The sequence below is a fragment of the Palaemon carinicauda genome, chromosome 9, assembly GCF_036898095.1.
Source record: "Palaemon carinicauda isolate YSFRI2023 chromosome 9, ASM3689809v2, whole genome shotgun sequence".
In the NCBI taxonomy this organism is placed as follows: domain Eukaryota; kingdom Metazoa; phylum Arthropoda; class Malacostraca; order Decapoda; family Palaemonidae; genus Palaemon; species Palaemon carinicauda.
Window position 1 is genome coordinate 112,146,845 of NC_090733.1, and position 25,000 is coordinate 112,171,844.

Sequence of the window (25,000 nt, forward strand, 5' to 3'; positions counted from 1 at the left end):
TCTCATGGGCGTGGATTTTCATATACTTAAGTATGTGACAAGGATGTACAAACTTATAGCTAATTACGTGATATGGACGTTTTGCTCGTTCGTGACCTTGTCCTTTGACTTTCCAAAAATCAATCGTTTCCAGCTCTTTACATAACATTTTCAAAATCCCTAATTTTTTACATACTTTACGATTAAAATTGTGGCCGTATGGTTGATGACAGGAATTTGAGCTTTTGATTGACATTGAACTTGGACTCCACCTTGACCTTCGACCTTAACATGTATTAATTGGCGTGAATTTTCATATACTCAAATATGAAAGAATTTTGAAGTCTCTGTAACATTGATATCGAAACTTAGGGCCGATTACTTGAATTGGATATTTTGCTTGACCTTGACCTTCCAAACAAACAAACTCACACACACAAACACAATCAGGGGTGAAAACATAACCTCTTTCCTACTTTTTTGGCGGAGGTAACAAAGGGGTTGGGCAAAAAATTGATCAAAATTAGTGGGACCGGAGAGAGAGCCGAAGACTAGAACGTGGGAGTAGAATGTGCGAAGGATAAGATGGTCATTAGGATTGACTGGTTTTTAAAGATTATGGGGAAAGTTAAGGATTAGGATTATGTTTTACTAATATATTTGTAAGGGTTATTGTGGCCTGATTGGTAACGTCTCTGCCTAGTGTTTGCTAGACGGGGGTTCGAGACTCGCTCGTTAGCTTCTTTAATGTCTGGTTTGAGGAGCCTATAGGTCTATCTGCTGAGTCATCACCAGCCATTACCTGGCCTTCCCTGGTCCTAGCTTGTGTGGAGAGGGGGGCTTGGGCGCTGATCAAATAATATATGGCGTCTCTTGGCATTGTCCTGCTTGCTAGGGCAATGTTACTGTCCCTTGTCTCTGCCATTCATTAGCGGCCTTTAAGCCTTTAAACCTTTAAAGTGAAAAGACTATGCTTGCGTAATTACCTCCGCCAATGAGGTTGTAAGGAGATTATGTTTAACCCCTGTTTGTGTGTTTGTGAACAGCTTCATGAATACAATTTTATTTGTAGAGCAATGAAACTTGCAGGGGGGATAAACTGTTATGTAAACAGCTGGAAATGATTACATTTTGAAAGGTGAGGGTCAAAGGTCAAGGTTACGGTCAAGTAAAATGTCCAATTCAATTAATCAGCCGTAAGTTTGGACATCGTTGTCACAGAGACTTCAAACTTGGTTCATATTTGAGTGTATGAAAATCTACGCCAATTGATACATGTTAAGGTCAAAGGTCAATGTCGAACAACAGGTCGAGAAATAAGTTGCCACGGCGGAGGTATGCGTTCTACGGTATACTCCTCTTGTGTTAAATGTTATAAGAATAGAAGGGACTCTACTATCATCATTATTACTATTACTATTTTCATAGATGAGGGATAATTAATTCCTTAATAGCGCCAACCTAACTTTTTTTTCAAAAGCTAGTGTGCAAAAATCTTCACATGAAGATTTACTTTTAAAAAGGGTTGACTAAATCTACTAAAAATGCGTCACACTGCAAAAGGTCACTCATTCGTAAATAATTTAAAATGGAAATTCAAACATTACCTGATAAATATGCATATCATTTCGTCTATCATTGCAAATATATGTATTTTGAAACGATGGGTCAAGATAATCATTTTCAGGTGAGAAAGATGTATACACCAAAATAACTTATTTTCACTAATATAACCCAGATCCTTTAGGTCAAATGAAGAATATTTACGATCACGTTACTTTGCATATATTTCTATTTATATATCTTCATTGCTGTCTGCTTTCGTAAGTATTTATTTATGTTTATCTGATTGACTTCTTATTTCTTCAACATTTATCTTTTTTTCTTTTCTCATTTCTATAAACAGCGATTACTCAGGATGAGAAAATATGGCATTTACACTTGATTCATGTCGATGCTTGAATATTTTAAAATAAGGATGATAATGAACAAAATGAAAACGATAATATTGAGAAGAGAAAGGACAACAACATAAAGAATAATAACTAAGGCCTTTTTAGATTCATGTCGATGCTTGAATATTTTAGAATAAGGACAATAATGAAGAAGAAAAAATATAATAATTCTGAGAGGAAGAATAATATAAAAGAGTAACTACAACAACAACAACAACAACAACAACAACAACCAACAACATGGGAAATCACCGTGGCCCTAAGGTTTTCGCTGTTGTGGTCAGACGGTCGTCAACGGATGTACTACACTAAACCACCGTCACCAGGAGCATCAGTGTTTAAGACCTCTGTTACTATCAACAACAAACACAAACAGAGAGAGAGAGAGAGAGAGAGATAACCTGCAGATGCAAAGCACGTGTTATGCAACGTTGATTAGGAGTTGCAAATGTCCACTCGATGCCAAATTTACGACGCTGGCCAGACACACACCCAAAAGTCATGTCTTCGATAGAAATTTTAAGTAGACGACCGAGAATTGTCCCCGATGGAGGCTGGTGGCATCCTTTTCATCCCTTATCTCATAAGGTTAAAATACGATACTTCACTATGTTATGCCAATTTGTCTCAATTTATATTACATATTTTCCAAAGCATATGTACTTTCTATATATATATATATATATATATATATATATATATATATATATATATATATATATGTATATATATATATATATATACATGAATATATATATAAGTATGTATATATATACATAAATATATATACACATTTAATGTGTATATAGTTAATATATATAAATATATATATATATATATATATATATATACATATATAAATATATATACACATGTGTAATGTATATATACTTTAATCTATATATATATATATATATATATATATATATACATATATAAATATGTATACACATGTGTAATGTATATATAGTTTAATCTATATATATATATATATATATATATATATATATATATATATATATATATATATATATATATATATATAAAGAATAATGATGGGAATATCACTAAGACAGAAAAAGAGCAACATGGATACGAAAGTAAACTAAACTAGAAGATATTCTTATAACATGTAAGAAATACAAATGGACGTGGCCAGGATATATAATGAAAATGACACATAATAGATGGACATTAAGAATAACAGAATGGGTCCCTTGAGATTGCAAAAGAAACAGGGGAAGGAAGAGAAGGCGATGGATTGACGAGCTAAGAAAATTTGCGGGTATAAACGCATAAAACGACCATAGACAGACGCAAGTGGAAGGACATGTCTAAGGCCTTTGTCATGCAGAGGAATAGCTAGGGCTGATGATGATGATAATGATGATACATCATATACAAATATACATAATGAATGTGACCCCGCTCATTAACTTTTAAAAATATTATTGAAATTTGGTTTTATTTTTCAATTTACCGTGTCTACTCTTCATTCTAATTTCACTTATGGTCATTATATGCTGAAGAAGTTTGGTAAGATAATTTACGCCCTTTAGGGTTTGTTTTATTTGAACGCGAACAAAATTTGAAATAATAATAATAAAAATAATAATAATAATAAAAATAATAATAATAATAATAATAAAAATTATAATAATAATAATAATAATAATAATAGTAATAAAAATAATAATAATAACAATAATAATAATAATAATAATAATAATAATAATAATAATAATAATATCTGACCAATGAGTAACTCTTCTCCATTCTCAAATGACCAATTCTGACAGATGTCAGAATTAGCGACGATAATCAGTCGAGCGAGAAAGAGCTTAAGAACCCCCATTAACGATTATTCAAACTATTTCAAAGGTGAACAAAATAAATAAAAAAAAAACATCGGAAAAATAACTTCTTTTTCATCAAGTGGAAAATAGAGGAAGGAAAAAAAAGGATGGGTAAAGTCATCAACAGTAAGAATGTTGGCACCGTCCTTCGATATGCCCGTTAATGCCCCAGCCCTTCCTTCCTCTCTGGTGGTGGCTCTAGGAAGGGCACGCTGAGAGGCGCCGGCAGAGCCAGAGACATGGGAGAGGCTTAAGTGCCCTCTAAATCACTATTAATACGCGGCCATGACACCCCGTCGAAGTATTAATATCTTGCTGTGAAGATAAATAAAGTCACTGATTCTATAAGAGTAATCCATCGCATTTCTTAGCATCTCTCAAAGGTGATGATTTCTGTGGATGTGTATCTTTTTTTTAAAACATTCATTCACGAAAAATATATAGTTTTTTATGCTGAATGTTAACCAGTTTCTTTTGCAGTGGGTATCTTCTCGGAAAATGTATGACAATGGTCATTGCCATATTCATGCATATTTTTAATTATGCACCGATACTAGATATATATATATATATATATATATATATATATATATATATACTGTATATGTTTTTATACATTTATATATATATACATATATATATACATATATATATATATATATATGTGTGTGTGTGTGTGTGTGTATTGATATAAATATACATACATTCATGTATGTATAGATAGACAGACCGATAAGCATATACATAGTAAATACATTCAAGTGCATGAAACGTACAAAAGTATTTACATAAACACAATGACATATCCACAGGCACAGGAACAACCTTTCCGTATAGGAATGCAATCCCTTCAATCAAATACTTTTCTGATGACTCGCTTCCTGATGCTTGAAACCCTTCAAAAGCACCTATGCTCTAGACTTCAAAAAAGCTTAAGCGCTGGCTAAAGCCTCAAGAGTGGCTGCTCATGGATGTCAACATCCATAAGGACTAAAATGAGCCTTTATGCCGTTGGATGATCGTCCTTGTGGCTGTTCGCGATTGCGGGGGAAAATGAGAATTACTACCGAACCTTGTGCTACGCTACCCGTTATTGAGATATTCAAGACGGCATTCTCACGAATATATATATTCGATTGCAACAAGAGACTTCGAAGGCATAGTTTCGTCGGGGTTCTTTCTTACTCGTGACTTTTTCTACCTTTCAGTGTGATGGTTGTTTTATCGAATTTGGCTCTTATATTTACTAAATTGTTTTTAATACTTATGAAATTGCGCTTTAATGGTGACTGTTTTCTAAGTTATGTTCCCTCGTTGCTAAATATATTGGTAATAGACGAAATTTCTTGAATGATTAATATTTCGTGTTAGCGTTACCTCGTTACAACCAGGATTAATAGATTATCCTCTATTACTGGTTACAACTAGAACTGATTTTTCATTACGTAACGATATTCGCGATGTTTCCTACCTTTTACTTTTACGTTTGTTTTGTTGATTTTCTCTCTTACATCAAGTTTTTTCCTATCAAAACTTATGAAAATGCAGTTTGATTGTGACATGGTTCTCTAAATTATTTACCCTTCCTGCTAAATATCGCGGTAAAAGATCCAATTTTTTAAAAGCTTAATATTTAGTGTTTGCTGTTAACTCGTTCCAACTACAGTACTACTGATTTTCATGACGTAACGATATACGTGACTTTTTTTTACCTTTTAGGTTGACGCTTTTATTGATTTTCTATCTTACATTTAGTTTATTGCTTTCAATACATTTGAAAATGCGGTTTTATGGTAATAAGATTTTCTAAATTACGTTCCCTTGCTGCTAAATAAGTTGGCCATGGACAAAATTTCACTTAATATTTCGTATTTGCCGTTACCTTCACTGTTAAAACTTTGCATTAAAAAAACAGTAAATGTCTGGCAACATTTATTCCAGGAGTTTTACCGCTTAGAAACGGTTATACTGATGTAAAAGAGTGATATTACGGTCACCAATCGTGAAAGATAATAACAAAGTTGGGCAAAATTACGGTCGCCTGTATTTTACTGAAATACAGTTGATAACAGTATATTTTTACTGAAAATTTCCTATCAAAATTACAGTCGCCTGTATTTTACTGAAATACAGTTGAGAACAGTATATTTTTAATGAGAATTTCCTATCAAAATTACGGTCGCCCGTATTTTACTGAAATACAGTTGAGAACAGCATATTTTTACTGAGAATTTACTATCAAAATTACGGTCGCTGTATTTTACTGAAATACAGTTGAGAACAGTATATTTTTACTGAGAATTTCCTATCAAAATTACAGTCGCTGTATTTTACTGAAACACAGTTAAACACAGTATATTTTTTTACTGAGAATTTCCTATCAAAATTACGGTCGCCTGTATTTTACTAAAATACAGTTGAGAACAGTATATTTTTACTGAGAATTTCCTATTAAAATAACGGGTTTTTCTATCAGCGTTGTTAAAACTACAACTGAAATTACGTCCGGTCACCGCCAGTGACTTTGTAAAATGGGGCTTTTCCTAAATTCCTCTTCGAGGAGTCAAACCCGTTGTTACCGTAGAAGCAGAGTTGTGGAAATGAGATCTGCTGTATACACATAGAGAGAGGCGACTGTACACCTTTAGTCGGTTAAGCTTTTCTGAATATGGGGGTAAAATCCAAGTATTTTGGGTCTTAGAAGACAAGAACGTAATCGTCAATGAGCAAATTCTGTGATCTCTAATTAAAATGACAACTGGTGAATTATCGTGAAATACATCTAGTTTCTATACACAAGATTTTATTACATATAGCGTTAATGAAATTACACATGTTAAAATTTCGTAGAAATGTGACATAATTCTTTGGTTACTTTAATCCAGATAACATAAAATAATATTATCTTTATTTGTTGTTAATGAAATATAGTTATTAAAATTAGAGTTTAGGAGAAAAAAATGACATCGCAGTCTTGACTGTGCACAAAATCATTATTCAGAGCTTTGTTGTATAAATAAATTTAGTTATCGAAATGATAGATAATCATCCTATAAAAACTCGTATATAGTGGTCAAAGAATATTTTATATATATTTGTATAACATAGTAAAAAAAATATTCTGCTCACGATAAATATCCACAGTTGATACCACTGAAGCCTTATCTTGAATGTGATTGGCTCATTCATTTACTCTGACAGGTAGTGAAGACGGTGACCTTCAACCAATCACGATTAGCTTTAATGATATCGACATCAATTATTCACCGTCAACTCCACAAAAAAAAAAAAAAAAAAGTTCTAGACAAAATTATCACTGCGCTGCTAAAAAAAAAAACCCAATTTTAATCGGAAATTCTCCTTAAAAATGTACTGTTTGGCATTTTTCAGTAAAATACAGGCGACCGTAATTTTTACATTTTTACCCTACTTAATTATTTTTAACGGCTTGGTGACCTTAATATCATTCCATAACGTCAATATATCCGTTTTTAAAACGGAAATGCCTGGCAACATATATTCCAGAATTTTTACCATTTTTACGATAAATTCTTAAGCGTGCATAAATTGACATATGGGTTCAGAGGCTACCCGAATTGGGTTTAGAGGCTACCCGAATTGGGTTCAGAGGCTGCCCGAATCTTCCCGGTGGCAGAATGGTTAGCGTTGTAGGTTTTAAGTACCGGTCACCAGGTTTTCACATTTGAACCCATCACAGATTGATGAAAATGACCATAAGACTGAAAATTATTTGATTTATGTAGTTGGGCAGGTACAGAAAAAACATGACTTACACCCTTACTTTTTGTGCAAACGTTTATGTACTAGAATACATGATTATATATTACTTTAATCTTAATTTCCAAACTATACGGAAACATGGAAGTACCTTGAAACCAATCTTCCTTCTTGGGTAAATGAAAGTACGATTTGAATTATTCGTACTTTATAGTAATCTCCTGAAGGAACTCATGATATTTTTAACTTAAGTCAATCATTTCTTCATAATATGAACAGACCATTTCAATCTACATTGAAGTTGAAGACATCCGATTGCTAAATCAATATTGTTATCCAATGCAACGTCTTGATAATAAAAATATGATCATTATCCCTCTATGGGTTATGAATTGAAACAATTATTTGCATAAAACATGTCACCAACCAACAACACTGCTCTGTTATCAAACAATGCATTTTGTGGTTTATTTTTAGTCATAAATAAAACTGAACAAAAGAAATAATGAGTTTTTAATTACCCAACTAATATTTGATTAAAGTAACTACTGAATCAATTACCCATATATGCACATGAATTCTGATTCAAAATCTTTTGACGTTTTTACAAATTAATATCAATAAGCGTAGAACATATTACAAAAAGTACAGTGATTTCATATTATATTATTATCTTATGAAAATAAAACCAATAAAACTGATGACCTGAAATGAATTCAAAATACTCTCTGGAACAGACTATGTATATTCATGTACATTTGGACACACAAATTCCTGGCACACCTCGCTCTGAAGAAAGGCACCCTGTCACACCATTACAGCGCGGGGAGTACCCAAACAGCTAGTGTAGGGAGAGATGATAGAAGTGGATGGTATGGCTAAACAAAAGATGTTAGATCTGGTGGGGGGGGGGGGATTAAATGCAGGAACTCACCGCTCAGTAAGGGTGTAACAGGGTGGATTTTCTCAGACCAAGGTGTGTCAGGACTTATTGTGCCCAGCTGTACATAAAAAAAGAAATAACGCTCACTAATGACAGAAAGCAGTAGCAAAGAGAAGAAAATAAAAAAAAAATCTAGAAAAATATTTTATATACTCTCAACACCTTCAATCAATTATTATTATCATTATTATTATTATTATTATTATCATTATTCATGTAAGACCAAACATTTATCTATGAAAAAGAGTATTTCCAAATATATATCTCACTATTGATCAAAGAAAACGGAAAGACGAAACAGATGAAGAAAAGCTTAGAAAAGTATTACAATGAATATATTTTCATAAACATCCATACTATATACTTATGAACTAATCTTAAAAATTAACTTAGAAAAACAGGTAAAACTATAATGGTAACAAAACATTAAACAATATACATATGAAATGTAGATAATCAACGTAATAAAAACATACAGTATATTTACACACAAGGATATCTATATCCTTATATATATATATATATATATATATATATATATATATATATATATATATATATATATATATCCAACTATACAATCCATATATAAATGCTGTATACTCTCTCTCTCTCTCTCTCTCTCTCTCTCTCTCTCTCTCTCTCTCTCTCTCTCTCGATATATATATATATATATATACACACACACACATATATATATATACATATATATATATATATATATATATATATATATATATATATATACAACCACACATACGCAGCCACCCTCTCAACAGGACATGACTACTCCCTCTACCCCTTACCCGAGGGACGAGCAGAGGCCGAGTAGTTATACGTCAGGCAATGACACCACGCGTGACCGGAAAGGTGTGAGTGTGTATATATATATATATATATATATATATATATATATATATATATATATATATATATATATATACATACATAAATTTAGCCAGACACTTTCTCTTTATTATAAAGGGGAGATGTATATTTGTGTCTGTCATTGTGTATGTGTAATAAATATGTGCAATAACCATTTCCCTTCCAAACGCTACACAATAATAATATCAATAATAACCATACAAATCACTTTAGACATCAATGACTTACCTTTAATCAACGAATTCCCCTGCTTGCTTGAGATCACCTGAACGATGTCTCTTATTTTCCAAACTCAGACTTCATTTGAAAGTCATGCATAATAATCAACGTCAAAGTTAATTACCCTATGTCACTTATTCACTTCAAATAAACACTTCTTTTTTTTCTAAGTCACTCGGATTTCATCGTAAACACTTGAAAGTATTTGTGTTATTATATCATTTCAATAATATATTCTCGCGTTTCTGCGTTAAATACTATTCGCAAATATTAAAACAAATTTAATATTTTCTGTTATATCTGTTTATAAACATGGCTTGTCATTATGCAAATCTGAAAAACACAGATTCCCTTTTAAACATTCAGAGAAAATAAAGGGAAATGTTTTCAAGATTTCTTGTCATTTGAAGCTGGAAACATTTAAATGTAAATATACATTTCAATATTTAAAAAGAATGCATAAATGGAAGGCTGTAAATATTTACAATTATTTGTAAAACACATTCAAAGCTAATATATATTATAATTAGGGCGAATGTATCTAAACTTCGTAAGTTAAGGATTGTGTATGTGTATATATATATATATATATATATATATATATATATATATATATATATATAAATATATATACATATATATATATATATATATATAAATATATATATATATATATATATATATATATATATATATATATATATATATATATGTGTGTGTGTGTGTGTCGTGTGTGTGCATTCGAACCTAATGAACATCCCAAATGTTCAGTAAAAGATTAGTTACATGATAATTTGAAAAAAAAAATCGAATAAACAACGAAAGTGCAAATGTAACATTTCAGGGACAACAGTATCAACAATAACAGTAACAACAACAACTATAATAATGACGTCATATGTTCCTGCTTATTATGATGAAAACAAGTACATACAAAGACTTTAGACTGATAAACAACGAAATATCCTTTAGATATACAGGACAAAGACAGAAATCGAAGTAATCTTAAGTAACAACAAATAAAATACACTAAACAAATACACTTCATGAAAGTAGACGCGAAGATTTAAAACTTGCACGAATGCAAATGAAAATAAAGAGCAAATTAATTTTTTTATCCGAGCTTCAATCTCAAGACGTTTTGTATCTGTGACATTAAGCACGAGGGGCAGAGATTTACTTCAGTTGGGGCTCTTTTACGCATTCCTATTGGTCAGTCAGCTGAGCTTGAGGGACGATTCTTACCAATCAAGACTCCAGGTGTGGCTCATGTTACACCTACTGGTGGTGACGTCATCTATGGCTCTCTCTCTCTCTCTCTCTCTCTCTCTCTCTCTCTCTCTCTCTCTCTCTCTCTCTCTCTCTCTCTCTAGATCAGAAATGTCTATTATCGTTAGGATTTTATTTATTTTAACTTGCTTTAATGTTACGTTACGTAGCTTGCACGAAAGAAAAAATGGCAGAGAACGATACTTTGGTGATTTTTTTTTTAATCTATCGTAGGCAAATATTTTCACAATCCCAGAAAAAAACATTCGCCCAATCTAGTGATTATTAGGAAAAAATATACCACTGATATATGATTTTAAAAAGAGGAAAATATCTTCTCATTAATAAGTAATTAAAAAAAAATCTATTTACTTTCTACAAGATTTGACCTCTTCCGAAAATATTGTGTTAAAGCATATCGGACACGATATTGTCAAACGAAATCCTTTCGTATTCGAAAGGCCAAGATTTAACATACCCAAACACAACGCTAATGGCATTACCTCTTCTTTAATCCTTCGATATACCACAACAAAGGTCTTTGACCTTGAAGGTCTGGATTGCGGAATAGCTGCTGGGTATTGGGAATAAGGGGGGAGGGGGGGGGGATGGAATATGCTGGTTAGGGCATGGCGGGAGGGTTTCGGGTCTGGGTAGGGGGTAGGTTTAGGATGTCAATGTTGAACCCCATTCCCCCCCACCTCCTCCAACCCTTCCCGGCCGTCTGGTCTGGCCAGGAGCTTTTGGGGTCGTATTACCATCGCATATTTGGGATATGCAGATTAAATTACTTTGCCATTGGATACACTTGGTAGGGTCGTGTTTCTTCTCCATCGAGCAATAATAAGCTATCTTTTATTTTTACTCTTTTTTTCTACTGTCGATCGAAGACAGGGACAGGGGGTTTACTGAGGCCGAGCAATAATACGCAAGGTTTTATTTCTCCTAATTTTCTATTGTTGACTGAAGAAAGAAGCAACAGACTAACTAAAGCCGGACAATAATAAGCAGACTTTTATTTTCCATATTTTTTCTAGTGTCAATCGAAGAAAAGGGCAGGCGACTAACTTGGGCCGAGCAATAATAAGTAAGCTTTTATTTTCCCAAATTTTCTATCGTCAATCGAAGAAAGAGGCTGGAGACTATCTATAGCCCAGCAATAATAAGCAAGCTTTTATTTTCCCAAATTTTCTATCGTCAATCGAAGAAAGAGGCTGGAGACTAACTATAGCTGAGCAATAATAAGCAAGCTTTTATTTTTCCTATTAATCTATTGTCGATCGAAGAAAGGGACACGAGACTTACTGTGCCTCAGCAATGATAAGCAAGCTTTTATTTTCTCTATTTTCCTATTACCGATCGAAGAAAAGTCCAGGAGACTTACTACAGCCGAGGAATGATAAGCATTCTTTTATTATTTCCAGTTTTCTTTTGTCGATAGAAGAACGAGACAGAAGACTAACTAGGGCCGGGCAATAATAAAAAAGCTTTTATTTTCCCTAATTCTCTATAGCCAATCGAAGAAAGAGGCAGGAGACTAACTACAGTAGGGCCGAGTAATAATAAGAAACAAGCTTTTATTTTCCCTATTTTTCTATTGTCGACCGAAGAAAGGGGCAGAAGATTTTCTAGTGCCGAACAATAATAAGCAAGCTTTTGTTTTCCCTATTTTTCTTTTGTCAATCGAAGAAAGAGGCAGGAGACTAAGGCCGCAAGCCATCTTTTATTTTCCTATTAATCTATTGTCGATCGAAGAAAGAGGCAGGAGACTAACTAGGGCCGAGCAATAATCAAAAAGCTTTTATTTCCCCTAATTTTCTATTATAGATAGTAGGTTGGCCAAGGCACCAGCCGCCCGTTGAAATACTACCGCCAGAGAGTTATGGGGTCCTTTGACTGGCCAGACAGTACTACGTTGGATCCTTCTCTTTGGTTACGGTTCTTTCTCTTTGCCTACACATACGCCGAATAGTCTGGCCTATTCTTAACAGATTCTCCTCTGTCCTCACACACCTGACAACACTGAGGTAACTAAACAATTCTTCTTCGCTCAAGGGGTTAACTACTGCACTGTATTTGTTCTGTGGCTACTTTCCTCTTAGTAAGGGTAGAAGAGACTCTTTAGCTATGGTAAGCAGCTCTTCTAGGAGAAGGACACTCCAAAATCAAACCATTGTTCTCTAGTCTTGGGTAGTGCCATAGCCTCTGTACCATGGTCTTCCACTGTCTTGGGTTAGAGTTCTCTTGCTTGAGGGTACAATCAGGCACACTATTCTATTTAATTTCTCTTCCTCTTGTTTTGTTAAAGTTTTCATAGTTTATATAGGAAATATCTATTTTAATGTTACTCTTCTTAAAATATTTTATTTTTCCTTCTTTCCTTTCCTTACTGGGCTATTTTCCCTGTTGGGGCCCCTGGCCTTATAGCATTTTGCTTTTCCAGCTAGGGTTGTAGCTTAGCAAATAATAATAATAATAATAATAATAATAAATCGAAGAAAGAGGCAGGAGACTAACTAGGGCCGAGTAATAATAAAAAAGCTTCTATTTTCTCTATTTTTCTATTGTCGATCAAGATTTTATTTTCCTTTTTTTCTATTGGCAATCGAAGAAAGAGGCAGGAGACTAACTAGGGCCGAATAATAATAAAAAAGCTTCTATTTTCTCAATTTTTCTATTGTCGATCAAGATTTTATTTTCCTTTTTTTTATTGGCAATCGAAGAAAGAGGCAGGAGACTAACTAGGGCCGAGTAATAATAAAAAAAACTTCTATTTTCTCTATTTTTCTATTGTCGATCAAGATTTTATTTTCCTTTTTTTTTATTGGCAATCGAAGAAAGAGGTAGGAGACTAACTAGGGCCGAGTAATAATAAAAAAGCTTCTATTTTCTCTATTTTTCTATTGTCGATCAAGATTTTATTTTCCTTTTTTCTATTGGCAATCGAAGAAAGTGGCAGGAGACTAAATAGGGTCGAGCAACAATAGGCAAACTTTTATCTTTTCTATTTTTCTATTGTCGATATAAGAAATGTCCAGGAGAATTACTAAGTCCGAGCACTAATAAGCAAACTTTTATTTTTCCCAGTTTTCTATTGATGATCGAAGACAGAGGCAGGAGACTAACTAGGGCCTGGTAATAATAAACAAGTTTTTATTATTATCATTATTATTATTACTATTATCATTATTACTAGCCAAGCTAAATCCCTAGTTGGAAAAGCAAGATGCTATAAACCCAAGGGCTCCAATTGGGAACAATAGTCCAGTGAGGAAAGGAAATAAGGGAATAAATAGATGATGAGAACAAATTAAAAATAAATCATTCTATAAACAGGAACAACGTCAAAACAGATATTCATATATAAACTATAAAAAGACTCATGTCAGCCTGTTCAACATGAAAACATGTGCTGCAACTTTGAACTCTTGAAGTTCTACTGATTCAACCACCCGATTAGGAAGATCATTCCACAACTTGGTCACAGCTGGGATAAAACTTCTAGAATACTGTATAGTATTGACCCTCATGATGGAGAAGGCCTGGCTATTAGAATTAACTGCCTGTCTAGTATTACGAACAGGATGGAATTGTCCAGGAAGATCTGAATGTAAAGGATGGTTAGAATTATGAAAAATCTTATGCAACATGCGTAATGAATTAATTGAACGACGGTGCCAAAGATTAATATCTAGATCAGGAATTGTCCAACCAATTAAGATGAGAATCAGCAGCTGAACACCAGACAGGAGAACAATACTCAAAACAAGGTAGAATGAAAGAATTAAAACACTTCATCAGAATAGATTGATCACCGATAATCTTGAAAGACTTTCTCAATAAGCCATTTTTTTGTGCAATGGAAGAAGACACAGACCTAACGTGTTTCTCAAAAGTAAATTTGCTGTCGAGAATCACACCTAAAATTATAAAAGAGTCATACAAAGTTGAAGAAACATTATCAATACTGAGATCCAGTTGTTGAGGAGCCACTGTCCTTGACCTATTTATAATCATTCTTTCAGTTTTGTTAGGATTTTTCTATTGTTAATCGAAAAAAGAGGCAGGAGACTAACTAGAGCCGGGGAATAATAAACAAGCTTTTATTTTCACTATTTTTCTATTGTCAACCGGAGAAAGAGGCAAGAGACTAACTAGGGCCTAGCAATAATAAGCAAGCTTTTATTTTTCCCAGTTTTCTATTGTCGATCGAAGAAAGAAGCAGAGGACTAACTCGGGCCGAGCAATAATAAGTAAGCTTTTATTTTCCCTATTTTTCTATTGTCGACCGAAGAAAGAGGTAGGAGACTAACTAGGGCCGAGTAATAATAAAAAAAACTTTTATTTTCTATTTTTCTATTGTCGATCGAAGAAAGAGGCAGGAGACTAACTAGGGCCGAGTAATTATAAAAAAGCTTTTATTTTCTATTTTTCTATTGTCGATCGAAGAAAGAGGCAGGAGACTAACTAGGGCCGAGTAATAATAAAAAAGCTGTTATTTTCCCCATTTTTCTATTGTAAATCGAAGAAAGAGGCAGAAGACTAACTAGGACAGAACAATAATAAGCAAGTTTTTATTTTCTCAAATTTTCTATTGTCAATCGATGAAAGAGGCAGGAGACTAACTAAGGCCGAGCAATAATAAGGAAACTTTGATTTTTCATATTTTTCTATTGTCGATCGAAGGGCCAGGAGACTTACTAAAGCCGAGCAATGATAAACATTCTTTTATTTTCCCTATTTCTCTATTGTCAATCGAAGAAAGAGGCAGGAGACTAACTCGGGCCGAGCAATAATAAACAAGCTTTTATTTCCCCCTTTTTTTTAGTCAATCGAAGAAAGAGGCAGGAGCCTAAGGCAGAGTTTTAATTAATAAACAAGATTTTATTTTTCCTAATAATATATTGTCGATCAAAGAAGGGGACAGGAGACTTACTGAGGCCGAGCAATAATAAGCAAGCTTTTATTTTCCTTTATTTTCTCTATTCGACCGAGGAGAGTGCCACAATACTTCCAAAGACCCAGGGCAAATGCTAAACATTAACGGTTCCATTAATTATAGCTCTTCCTTGACCCCTCTGATTTCTAAACAGGAGACGCTGCTAAGTCCTTGAGTTCCGGATACGTAATCTTCTTGTCGGATCGGTTAGGCCTACAAGGAGAGACTCCGTTTGTGGTTGATGTAGAAATAATGAAATGTAACTTTATAGGGAGACGGGATTGCTGGATTAGCAAGGAGGCAACGTGAGACCAAATCAAAAGGTCGGCAAAAGGGAAGGCAATAATAGACCTTGTTTTTTTTTTTTTTTTTTTCCCTTCATGTCGGTGTCATCATTAAAATAGATTTAGATTTTTCCTTTGTTTTGAATAGAGCAATGTCGTTAAAAGTAATTTTTTAGAAGACAGAGACCATTAAACGTCTTATATCTCTAAATTACAAATGAAAATACTCAGGCTCCAGCAAAGATGGAAAGGGACTGTGTTTCTGAAAAAAGCCATTTTTTAACAGAATACATAACTTTGTTTATTTAAGTCACTCACGATTGGAAGAGACAAGAGAAAGTGACAATGCCCTAGAGACTAACCCTGTTCAGCACATAAGCCCTTCTCCACCCAAGCTAGGATCAGGGGTGGCCAGGTAATGGATGCTGATGACCCAGCAGGTAGACCATTAGACTCCCCAAACCCTATACCCTTAGCTCACAAGGATGGTGAAGTTGCAGACACTAAAAGAACTAGATCTCCCGTCCAGATGATCCTCAGGCAGGGACGTTTTCCAATAGGCTACTAAAAACTAAGGGTAAAAGCTGCAGAAGCGTGAAATACTGTATTATCATAGGTTTCAATAATTCGATCAATTATGTGAGTGGCATTTTCATTACGAAGCTTTCGAAAGCTTTGCCAAACGGTGAGTGGCGCTTGCATATAAATTTAAGAGTTACAAAGCAAAAGGTTTTCAAACCAAATAAACAGCGATGTCGTAAAACTTTCTTTACCTTGGGTATCAAAGTAGTAGTAATAATAATAATAATAATAATAATAATAGGGAAGAAGACCCCTTTTCAGGCAAGTCTCGTTGATAATAATGGTTGCCTCAGTAGCCTTTATTTTGTAATTGAGAATCTCCAAGTTTCAAATTTTCTTCTTAACGAAGAAAATTAGAACCACTGAGGAGCTCAATTACAAAATAAATACTCCTGATGCAGCTATTATTTTTAATAATAATAATAATGCCTATCATTATTATCTCCTGTTGTACAGACGCATTTAGTATGTTTATAAAGAAGTAACCATAGTTTAAGTCTTAGAGTTAAATGAGTCTATAACATTGACAGCTCTTTCAAAAAAATTACACTTACAATATCACAAGTTTTATCGTAAGGTCTAATATTAGTAGGAAACATTTTTTTTCGTCAGTTAAGATGAATTAGAGATAGGAACAAAATTGGTTAATGAAACAACCTACCTTCAAAAAAAAAAAAAAAAAAAATCGTAGTATACACGAACTCTTAGTTAAGATATACACAGAATCATTACATATGGATTCTAATATTCCTGTCTTAATATCTGCTCTTTTTCTTTGATTAATTACGCACGACTGTAAAAGCTGCTAGTCTAAGTTGTTTGTCTATCAAGATACTACACACACACACACACACACACACATATATATATATATATATATATATATATATATATATATATATATATATATATATGTGTGTGTGTGTGTATACATATATATATATATATATACACACACACACATATATATATATATACACGCACACACACACACACATATATATATATATATAAATAAAGAGGAAAAGAAAATGCCTCGTTTATGAAGGTGAAAGACAGGCACCACGAGGAGAGAGAGAGAGAGAGAGAGAGAGAGAGAGAGAGAGAGAGAGAGAGAGAGAGAGAGAGAGAGAGTTGAACTTGAATGTACACTACCTTTGAACTTAGATTTGGATTAATGCTTACAGTGCTATGCGTGAGGGGCACTGAGGCTACTATCGCCTTACGGGGGTGAAGACCTTTTGAGTTTACACCCCATCCAATTTTAATTTTTCCTCACATCCAAATTTTGAGTTTTCCCGCAATCATTTTTTTTACACCCGATTTTTTAATTTTCCCGACACCCGATTTTTTAGATTAACACATTCGATTTTCGAGTTTCCTCCACTTTCGAGTTTTGAGTTTTCCCACACCCGATTTTTTTTTTAGCTTTTCCCACACTCATAATTTTAGTTTCCCCCACAATCAATTTTTAAGTTCCCCCCCACCGGTTTTTTTTTTTTTTTTTTTTTTTTTTCTAATTTACTTTTCCCCACATCCGATGACTTTATCTTAAATGCAATACTTTTTTCCGCATCATACCAAAAGCGATGACTTATTATTATTACACGACAATATTCGCCGGGTAATATCATTAACATGAAGAATAACTATAATACTTCCGAGCTCTACATTACATAATTAGCGAAAACCTTTCACCAGAATGATCTAATTACCATCCCTTTCTACCTCGAACTAAGATCTATTACACCCAACCTCGGGAGATTTTCCTATACAAAAAAAATCTAAATCATCATTATCAATATTCTTTATCATTCCCCATCTTATCACGTATTCCACGGTCGGAAAGAAGAGATAAATTTCATTGTCAGGGGCAAACAAAGGCGACTGAAATTTCACCGCAATAAATGATTTCCCCGAATTCTTCCATTTATTAACAAATACAAGACCCGATATTTGATGCTGTTCAAATATATCAGATTTCCTTAATACACGATGACGATACCTAAGTCCTGTTTGATCCCCGCGAGTCCTTTAGACGATAAATGTCTAATATTTCTCAAATTTGCATATTTCGCCTCTTGCAATGTAACACAAGAGTCAACATTATGTATAAGAGTGAAGCAAATATTCAGTCACTTTATTCTTTTAAAAGCATGGAGCCGTTAGGTACTTCTTGGGCGAAAAGGTTTGCGAAACTCTTTTGATGAAGATTTCAAATACACACATACACACGCACACACACACACACACATATATATATATATATATATATATATATACATAAGATATATATATATATATATATATATATATAAGATATATATATATATATATATATATATATATATTTATATATATATATATATATATATATATATATATATTTATATATATATATATATATATATATATATATATATATATATATATATGTGTGTGTATAAACTACTATATACATAAGATTCTATCAGGGGGATTAAGATCCACCATACTCGAATAACTACCAGGTACGTGTTAAAGTCTGGAGCACATTACGATCTAATATAATGTGCCTAGAATACATCTCACTGATGACTCTAAGTTCCTAACGGATATATATATATATATATATATATATATATGTATATATATATATATATATTCATATATATGTATATATATATCTATATTTATATATATATCTATATTTATATATATGTATATGTATATATATATCTATATTTATATATATATCTATATTTATATATATCTATATTTATATATATGTATATGTATATATATAAATATATATATATATATATATATATATATATATATAAATTATATATATATAAATATATATATATACATATATATATATATATATATATATATATATATATATATATATATATATATATATATATACTGTATATATAGTGTGAAATGAATCAAAGTACGCATATATACGCATAAGACAATGAATCAACTAAAGTTATGGGATTATATTTTGTGTAGTCCACTACACCATACATCACAGCCCGAGCTAAACCCCCCCCCCCCCCTCCAACCGGGTGCCAGCCGGTTACCCGAAAGTCTCGACTCTAATTAAAGTCGTGTGACTTGCCGTTCAAGCCTCTGATAGGAAGAAAGCAAGTCGCTAATTGACATGTGATATGACACGGCCATCCCTGTATGTTGCGGGGTTACAGCTGAAAGGATTTGAGGAAAAAGAAAAAGATTAGGAGAAAATTATTTTTCAGGTGTTTAGTCCGCTTTATATATATCTGTCTGTCTGTTTCCTAAATTCTACTAACTCTTTAATCTAATAATCTCATTTTCATTTTTTCATTATATTGATAATAATAATTCAAATAAGAGAAAAAATAACATAAATAACAACAATAATAATATTAAGCCATGTTTTTTTTTTCTTTACATAATTCTATTTCAACTATTTCCAAAAAATTTGTCATAAAAAAAATTTGTGGTATTGATCAAGACAAACAAAAACCACAAACGAAAAAGATTAGGAACATCAATAATATAATCTCTTCATTCAACAGTCATATCAACTTTGAAACTTTCCTTCCAACTACACTGAATACTAATGATGAAGATGACTGATCATAACATCTTTAGTTACATCTTAAATGATCAACGTGAACAACCATTTATATCCAAATGCTGAAAATACAATAATCAAAAAAGTATTTCATACAAGTAAAAGAGCATCTAAGTAAAAACTTCAATTACAAGATTAATAAAACAAATGTAATTGAATGGAGAAGTATTGATTAAAAGCTCAGGATAGAGACGACTGGTGAAATCCAACTGAGGCCCTTTGCGTCAATAGGTGTAGGAGGAGATGATTATGATATAATAATAATTACGTAGAGTGAGTTCTATATATGGTTAGTAACACCCAAATTTATATCTTACTATTAATAGTAGTGGCCAATGTGCATAAATGCTTTCCTAATATCATTATTAATTTTACTTGGAAACAAAACTGTTTAAATCACAAACGGCTATTACTAAATATATTCTTTTTGCAGTAAATTTCTACTGTACTATGAATTGCCTACGACAGAGCTGCTGAATACTGACTCTAATAATAATAATAATAATAATAATAATAATAATAATAATAACAATTATAATAATAATAATAATAATAATTATAACAACAATAATAATAATAATAATAATAATAATAATAACTATTACTATTATTATCATCATTCTTACAACCATATCTTAGGAGCGAAAGTACTTATGACAGACGAAAAAACTGCCTTATCATTATTGTTAAAAACTAAAATGAACGAGAACTTTGGAAAATAACACATTCATTCAATCAATTCTACATCTTATAAAATTGTTATCACCGCAAACGTTAGCAATAACAAAATGTACAGAATAAAAAATACTTTAGTAAACGAACACTTAATTCTTTTCTCATACTTTTCCTTTTGTTTATGAAGTTAACTTCTGTCCTTCTCTGTAAAATTATTACCATCTCAGGGTGTCCACGGAAAAAAAAAAAAAAAACATAACATTTCACACTTTCATTCACACGTTTTCCCAGATGACAAAACACACGAATATCCCAAAAATGTGTTAAAGGCTGTTAATCACGTCTTGAGCATTCATCAACATTTAACATTTCGTTAAGTTGCAACTCTTTCACTCTTGGGGTAGTTGTTATATTATTTCAAGTAAAAAATAAAATGTTATAATATCATTTTGTTTCAACAGTTTGTTTCACATTTTTCTCATCACCAACTTTCACTATGTTTGTTTTTTTGTGTATTTTCTTTTCATGCGGCAAGTTTTTATTTTTGCAGACACCGAGTTTTACAGTCATGTCAAGAAATCATACATTCGAAATAAAAACTTATTATGCATACAAACAAATTTTTAAGGTCAGTCATAAAACTGAAAAACAAATAAAAGTATATTCGTAACCAGAGAGATTTAAATCCAATCTTCCTCCTTCGTTCACATCATCGGAAATGAAAACTCCATCGACTAACCACTCATCTCACTATCGATATCCAACAAACGAACTCAGAAAACCGAATTTGAGAACTCGGCCCGCCCTCCCCCACCCTCGGGAGCCAAGGCGTCTACGTCTTCCCTCTGACAAGACCAGGTGCAAACTGATCCTTGCGACCGTGGTTTCTCTACTACTCTGAGTCTGGCCTGTCTGGTAATACCCAGCCCTCTGGTGACGAACCTACGAACTAATATACTTTTGATGTTATACTTAGGGGTGAGGGGGTCAAGAGAGAGGGGGGGGGGGGGGAATTGTTAATTGGGTGAGTACTGATTTCGATAGCACATATGAACATCGTAGCAACAATTTATATTTAAACAATAATTCTTTGTGAACTCGTACAACTAGATATCACTTTATTCATGTGTTGATCTAATTTATTTATTAATATTTTGGAATAACAGAACCAAGGACCTCGAAAATAAATATGTAGAATTTTTAAAAAATTATACTACAATAATATTTCTTCGAAAAAAAATATTAACTTCTCAAAAAAGTATTTTGAAATATGTTTAACTTTGTAGGGAATTAGTTGGAGAGAGAGAGAGAGAGAGAGAGAGAGAGAGAGAGAGAGAGAGAGAGAGAGAGAGAGAGAGAGGAGGTTGGTGGAAGAGCCATTTAGGGATGGGAAAACTGATACCCTGGTAGGGCCTCTCTCTCTCTCTCTCTCTCTCTCTCTCTCTCTCTCTCTCTCTCTCTCTCTCTCTCTCTCTCTCTCGTATCCATTTCCTGGTAAGCAACAACGTGGTGCATCTGGAAAAATGGTTCTTCCTTTGCGTGAATCCTGATACGCAACGAAAAGACCCCAATTATCAGAGAGAGAGAGAGAGAGAGAGAGAGAGAGAGAGAGAGAGAGAGAGAGAGAGAGAGATAATTTTCCTAACGCAGGCCTTACCAGTAAATATTGAATATTTTCTATTTAACTTGGAGAGACTACTGCTACTACTGATATTACTCCTCTTCTTCCTACTACTACTACTACTACTACTACTACTACCTATTTAACAAACCAGCATCTACTCAATCATGAAGAAATGAATGGGTCTAATAAATTGAGCTTTATATAGATAGTCTATTTATATTTCCTACTGTTATTACTCCTCTTCTTCCTACAACAACAACAACAACAACAACAACTACTACTACAGTACTACTACTACTACTACTACTACTACTACTACTGCTGCTGCTACCAATTCTACTGCCTATTTAACAAACCAGCATCTACTCAATCATGAAGAAATGAATAGGCCTACTAACTTGAGCTTTATATAGATAGTCTATTCATATTTCATGAAAATTTTTCATTGTACCCAATAAAATACACTATATATCTTTATGAAATTTCCAACGAAATAGCGTGTTAAGCTTTTAGGACCCCGAAGATGTATTACCAAACATTTGTAATATTTCGAGGCTACCAGCAAAGTTCTGAGGAAAATGGCTGGCTGAGATGAGTCATCAAGTTCTTATGTTACGGCCATATTTACAATCAGTTTCTATTTCGACATGATGTTATGTCTCTTCAGACGAGATGGTTGAAGAGGATTATCTGCTAAGGAAAATGGTAAGTTTAATCATAAAAAAATTTAATAATTTTCTTAATAATGATAATAATAATTTTGATAATTATTAAAATAATAATAATAATAATAATAATAATAATAACTTTGCTAATTATTATAATTCTAAAAGCTTCAATAATAATGATTTTGATAATTTTAATCATTTTGAATAATTTCAATAATAAAAATAATTCTAATAATTTCTTCGTTAATATCTTTTACATCAGTTGACTCGTTTTTTTAATGATCAAATATCAAAATACATGAATGAGCATGATTTTCTTTCTCGACCGATACACTTTTGGAAGATTTTACAAATAGTTGTGAAATTATAATGATAATAGAAAAAGAATAATACAAATTAACAAAAACCAAAACATAACTATTATACATATGTGAGCGTGAGATTTTGGAACCGGGTAAAGAATTTTTTTTTTTTTTTTTGACAGATGTCACGATTATTTTGAGAATTTTTTGACTGAGGGCACTATTACTTTGACATTTTTTGACTGAGAGCACGTTTAATTTGCAAATTTCGGACTGAGGTCACAATTGCTTTCATGTTTATGTTATGTCAATACGATTACTTTGCAAATATCGAACTTAGGTTAAAATTACTTTGCAAATTTCCGACTGAGGTCACAATTATTTTCATGTTTATGTTCTGGCAATATGACTACTTTGCAAATATTGGACTGAGGTTAAAATTACTTTGCAAATTTTGAACTGAGGTCACAATTGCTTTCATGTTTATGTTCTGGCAATACGATTACTTTGCAAATATTGAACTTAGGTAAAAATTACTTTGCAAATTTCTGACTGAGGTCACAATTATTTTCATGTTTACGTTCTGGCAATACAATTACTTTACAAATATTGGACTGAGGTCAAAATTACTTTGCAAATTTCGGACTGAGGTCACAAATGCTTTCATGTTTACGTTCTGGCAATACAATTACTTTGCAAATATTGGACTGAGGTCAAAATTACTTTGCAAATTTCCGACTAAGGTCACAATCATATTTACATTTTCGCACTGAGGTTGGGATTAATTTTCTGAATTCAGACTGCAATTAAAATTGCGTTAAAATTTGTACAAAGGTAACAATGACTTTGCGATCTTTGAACTGAGGTAATAATAACTTTATAACGTTTGGGTTGAGGTCAGGATTTGTTTGCAACGTTTGGGCTGAGGTCGCAATTACTTTGCAATGTATGAACTAAGGTCACGAATACTCTACGATGTTTAAACTGACGACACAATTATTTTGCGAAATTTGAGCTGAGTCCACGATTACTTTGCAATTTTTAACTGAGGTTATAATTACTTTTCTACGGTTGAACTGAGGTCACAATTACATTGCGATGTTTGAACTAAGGTCACGATTACATAGCGACGTTTGGACTGAGGTCACAATTACTTTACGATGTTTGGACTGAGGTCACAATTACATTGCAATGTATGAACTAAGGTCACGAATACTTTACGATGTTTAAACTGAGGACACAATTACTTTACGATATTTGAGCTGAGGCCACGATTACTTTGCAATTTTTAACATAGGTTATAATGACTTTGCTACGGTTGAACTTAAGTCACAATTACTTTGCAATGTTTGAACTGAGGTCACGATTACATTGCGATGTTTGAACTGAGGTCACAATTACTTTGCAACATTTGGACTAATGTTACAAATACTTTGCGATGTTTAAACTGAGGTCATGATTACTTTGCGATG

The 25,000-nt window shown here is 32.7% G+C and overlaps 1 protein-coding gene across 3 annotated transcripts in view; it reads right to left on the minus strand.

Annotated features, from left to right (window-relative positions):
- Positions 1 to 25,000, minus strand: part of Sobp (Sine oculis-binding protein) — a 431,796-nt gene that overhangs the window by 160,445 nt on the left and 246,351 nt on the right. Inside the window, exons 1-2 of one of the 3 annotated variants that reach the window (XM_068380192.1) lie at positions 21,674 to 21,793; positions 9,588 to 9,911 (exon numbers count right to left, since the gene is read on the minus strand). The exons of the other annotated variants lie outside the window; for them this stretch is intronic. The gene's annotated coding sequence lies outside the window, so the exon portion shown is untranslated. Of the gene's footprint in view, positions 1 to 9,587; positions 9,912 to 21,673; positions 21,794 to 25,000 lie in introns of those variants that run through there. 3 annotated transcript variants of the gene reach the window in all.